General features: G+C 38.9%; 1 non-coding gene across 1 annotated transcript; it reads left to right on the top strand.

Moving 5' to 3' along the window:
* The first annotated feature begins 391 nt into the window (after positions 1–391).
* LOC119626372 (U6 spliceosomal RNA) lies at positions 392–497 on the top strand. The gene has a single exon (XR_005242542.1). It is a non-coding gene; the product is annotated as a U6 spliceosomal RNA (small nuclear RNA).
* Positions 498–5,208: the final 4,711 nt, after the last annotated feature.

Genomic DNA, 5,208 nt, shown 5'->3' with positions numbered 1-5,208 from the left:
TTTGGAAGCTGGAAATTTAAACTTGGATAAAGTAGAGAACATGAAAGCACTTGAGTATTTAAGAACAGCCTATTAGTGTTAGCTGCAGCTTTCCAATTTGAAGATACTGGGCCAGACTATTCACGTCTGAACTTGTTTGTCAGTTGGATGCAATCACAACTCCAGCCTCAGGGTCACCAGCCTTTGCAGCACATTCGTTTATTTCCTGCTGCTACTGCCTGAGTCCATTAAGGACCCACTCCTTGAAATGGAGGCAGCACATTCAGTCTCCAATGACTCTTGCAGGTGGCAGAGCTAATTCTTTTTAGGTTGCAATGCAACAAAGAAGATCTTGAAACAGCAAATTTTAAGATTGAAATGAAACTCCCCATTATATCAAAAGAGACAGAGGGTGCTAGCTTTGGCAGCACATACACTAAAATTGGAATAATACTGAGAAGATTAGCATGGCCCCTGCCCAAGGATGATAGGCAATCCGTGAAGCATTTCATATTTTTTATTAAAAATTAAATATAAAGAGACTGGCCAGGTGCGGTGGCTCACTCCTATAATCTCAGAACTTTGGGAGGCTGAGGTGGGCGAATCACCTGAGGTCAGGAGTTTGAGACCAGCCTGGCCAACATGGTAAAAGCCCGTCTCTACTAAAAATATAAAAATTAGCCAGGCATGGTGGTGCAGGCCTGTAGTCCCAGTTAATCAGGAGGCTGAGGCAGGAGAATCGCTGGAACCCAGGAGGCGGAGGTTGCAGTGAGCCAAGATTGTGCCACTGCACTCCAGCCTGCGTGGCAGAGCGAGACTCCATCTCAGCGAGAGAGAGAGAGAGAGAGAGAGAGAGAGAGAGAGAGAGAAAGAGAGAGAAAAGAAAATTCTAGCTGAATGTCCAGCTCCCTTCTGCAAGACTCCGCATAATGTGGCCCCAGCTGCCTCTCAGGCCCTCCTGTCCCTTACTTCTGTTCCTTCCCTTCCTCTGCAGGCCAATCCCTTCCTGGACCTGGGGTTCTGCACTTGCCAGCCCCTCAGCCTGGAGCCCCACCAGCCCCTCTCTACATCATCTTTCTCATCCTTCAGGTCCTCAGTGATGCCCTCTCTGACTGCTCTTTCTAAAGCAAGAACTTCCTTGTCATTATCTCTGCATCCCATTTCTGACCTTTTTAGCACTCATCACAGTAAGTAATTACTTTTGGTTGGTTGTTTACTTAGCTTTGCTGTCAAGAGATGACATTGGAAAGCCTAATTGGGGCTAGGTGGGGAAAGTGAGTGGCCTGTACTTCTGGAGTAGGTCCTGTGACTTTCTATTGGTAAATTACCTGAATCATTAGCTCTGTCAACATTGTCAGAAGTGACTTGAGACTTGATGGAATGGACTGACCTGATGCTAGTTCCAATCCAGTTCTGGCAGCGGTCTAACTCTGGGCAAATCATTTCTCCTCTCCAAAGTTCAGTTTCTTCACCAATGAAATGACTGCAGTTGATTTTGAAGAGGCTCAGATAAATAACTAACATTCTATTTTCTTCTCCTGATTCACTTAGATAGCCAGTCAACTTCAGGCATGAGGTGCAATAAGAAGTCATTGACTTTGGGGGCAAGGTGGTATGTATTAAGGACAGCGATGGCCCTGCACTGAAGTTGCAAAGTGTCTTTTCATAAAGGGGCAGACCTCTGCTCAGACCCGTTTACCCTGGTTGGACTCATAAGCCAGATAGGTATGTGACTGCCTGCTGCATGTGGTAGAACAACAAAAGTTACCAATGTCCCTCATTCTAGGTGCCACAATCTGTGACAGGCAGTTTTCCCCAAAGCTCTTGGTTAAAGGTAAATAGCTCTCCTGGTGGAACCAACCCAAAAAACCACCACTAGGCATTCACATTTTTAGAAGTCCAAGGCTATGGGGACATGGAACAGAACTAGTGAAGAGAAAATATTTCTCCAGACTGTTCTGTCCAATACTATAATTACTCTCTACATGTGGTCACTGAGCATTTGAAATGTCGCCACTGTGATTTGAGGTGCGCTGAAAACATAAAATAAATACTGGATTTTAAAGATTAACATAAAAAAGAGAATGTAAAATAACTCATTAAATGCATTTATATTGACCACATTGTGAAACAACAATATTTTAGACATGTTGGGTTAAATAAAATATATCTTAAACTTAATTGCATCACTTTCTTTTAACATTTTTAATGTGGCTACTAGAAAAATCTTAAATTACTTATTGGCTTACAATATTTTGCTGTTGGATGGTGCTGATCTGGAGCTGCGGTGTGTGCGTGTGTGTGGGGGGGGGCGGTGTGTGTGTAGAGAGAGAGAGAGGGTGGAGGAGCTTATATAGCAAAGGAGGAGCTTGATGAAGATGGAAGTGAGTAAAGAAAGCACTTTGCCTAATTTATCTCTAGTTTGCATTCAATTGCACCGTTAGGCAGCAGACTAAGAAACATTCCATAATGCCAGGGCACTAACTGGATTTACCAGAGGTAAAAGTTGTAGGGATTTTCAGGTTATGTGACTTCACATGAGGCTCAGGTATAATGAATTGGGTCGGAGGGGCAGGATGGAGTAGGAGGCTGAGGGAGCAGATCAGATTCTATAACTCCACCCCACCCTTCAAAACTACATTGCACACTGTAGTTTCTCACTGGTGGAGAAGAGAGTTACAAATGGGAAAGAAAAAGGCTGAAATGAGCCCCAAGGTGGATTAAACAAAGATTCAGCCTGTTCACTTTAGTGTCAGTTACTTATTTAAGTATAGAATTTTGGTTTTATTGCAAAAGGGATAATTTAAAAAATTTCTGATTAAAAAGAATTTTGGCAACACAGAAAGAAGACAGCAAAGAAGAAAAATAAAAGTTATCTGAACTCACCTAACTCAGTTATATCTAGTTTAATATTTTAAAGTAATTTTTCTAGTTATTTTCTTTATTGACATGAGCATGTATTATAGTGATGTGTTCTATTACTGAAACATCCAATTCTTAGATCTTACAGTTTCAGTTAACAATATGTCATAAGTATTTTATTATATCATTATTCTTGAATAAGATAATTATGAATGGTTAGCTAATATTATATCATAAGAATTTTCCAACACTTTAACCATTCTATAATAAATGGGTGATTAAGTCATTTATCATTTTTGATCTATCATAAGTAAAATGTGATGAATACCTTTGTACACCAAATGTATTCTGAGTTTTTAAGGATAGTGGAAGAAATTTATAAAAGCCATTATGGAGAGTGCAAAGGAACTCAGTATGAGTTAGTTCTCAGATGGCTTATTTTTTTAATGGAGGCAGACAGTTTAAGCAACTGATTTTTAAGCTATCTTTCTACTATGAAATTTTATGTTGACTCTTTAGGAAAATATTATTCCATTTTTTCATTCTTTATATTTTTGCCATTTAAGTATAGGCAAGAATTTTCTAATTTTCCATACTGTAGATAATTTAGAACACGTTATGACTACTTAGCTCTTAATATCATTTTCAGAAATATATTCCCTTTGTACTGACTACAGGTCTATTTTCTATCTTAAATTTCATTTTAGAAGGAATGAACCACAAGGGCAAATTTTTAAGCTAAAGAACATTAAATGTTAAAATAACTCATAACAATATTAGACAAACTGAAATCTAGTGTTAAGAACTGTAAGAGGTCTGAGATTTTACCCTACCTACCTACCTGAAAATTCACAAGTTTCATGGATGCTCACAGGGACATGAAACATGAGATGCCTGGGTCAGAGACAAAGTACAGTTTATTACTCACCGCAATATCAATAGCCAGAATATCACCTGGGGTTCTTCAAGCCCCAATTCCCACAGGATGACAGAAAGAGGAACAGGTGATACCTGTACATGCAGGAGGTCAAAATACAGGAGGAAACCTGAATTTTTATAGTGGACATTAAGAATGCTGTCCTATTCGGGAGTGTCCAAGGCTACTTGTTATGTAAACATCCTGATAAGATAATTTGGAGTAAAGACCATCCAAGCTTCTGATGGATGCAAAAAAAAAAAATGCAAGAAATCTGTGGAGAATTATCTTTAGTATAAGAATAAATGCTATATTAGGAACTAATTAGAGTATATCACATGTTTTGTCTATTTGGCCGATGCTCTTTTCATGACCAGCATGAGGCCTATTCTTGCCTGGCATATCTACTTTCTTTTCCTGTTCCTTAGCCACAGAGGTAACTGTCTACATATATAGTCTGCAAAGCAGCCTATACAGCAGTTTATCAGTAGAGCTGTCTGTTTTTATCTGGAAAGGATTGCTGTCATGTCCATTTCCATAAGTGCAAATCAGGGAAAACCATCCCTGCTCTTCTAGGAAGATTGTAAGTGTACACGAGACAGAGTAAAGGGCCTATTCTCTCCCTCTTGGGAATGAAATGAAAGAATACCCCAGAACCCCCATATGTTCCCTACCGTAATCTACAGTCACTGCATATGGCTGAAATACCACTGATTGCCAAAAGCAATATAAAAAGAGGTCTCACCCAAAAGGAAATTTTGTTCCCTAAGGGAAAAGTCTTCATAACATTGGCATGAATAAGTTATGAAAAGCCTTCACAACTGAAAGAGACATAATCATCATTCATGTATAACAGATTTGTTTATTCATTTCAGTTGATTAATTATCAGTATCTGCTGATGGTGGGGGTAACAAGGCTGCTCTGATGAGAGAATTATTAAAGTACATGCTTAGAATATTTATCACTGAGCACATATTGTATAAACTTAGCATATTTATTATGTTCTTTCTATATCGGGCCTTTCTTCCCCAAGAGAGATTAAACAGTACTGCCCATGCTTGCAGGCAATTTTCCTTCCAAACATGGTATTTAACTCTTTATAGAGAAATTGACCTTTTTTATAATGCTGTGCTAGTGCAAGCATGATCACCTCTCCTAAGAAATTCTGACACAGAGTCCCTGAACTGTTCTCCTCACCTCCAGTCTTACTTTCCTGCACACCATACATACAATTTTTATATATAATACCAATAGCCCCTAATGTAAATAAGGGTGACTTTGTTGGTGATTCTCATGTCTTTCCCAGCTTCAGGCAGAATTACTTTAAAATAGAACACAAATTGTCATTTCTGGCCACATCAACTTTGATGTTTGGTCAAACAATCCCCAATAGTACAACTACTGCTTAAAGGAAAAGTGATAATTTGTGTAAATTAATATTAACCTTTTA

The sequence above is a fragment of the Chlorocebus sabaeus genome, chromosome 21, assembly GCF_047675955.1.
Source record: "Chlorocebus sabaeus isolate Y175 chromosome 21, mChlSab1.0.hap1, whole genome shotgun sequence".
NCBI classification, from domain to species: Eukaryota; Metazoa; Chordata; class Mammalia; order Primates; family Cercopithecidae; genus Chlorocebus; species Chlorocebus sabaeus.
This window is presented reverse-complemented; position numbering and strand designations above follow the sequence as displayed.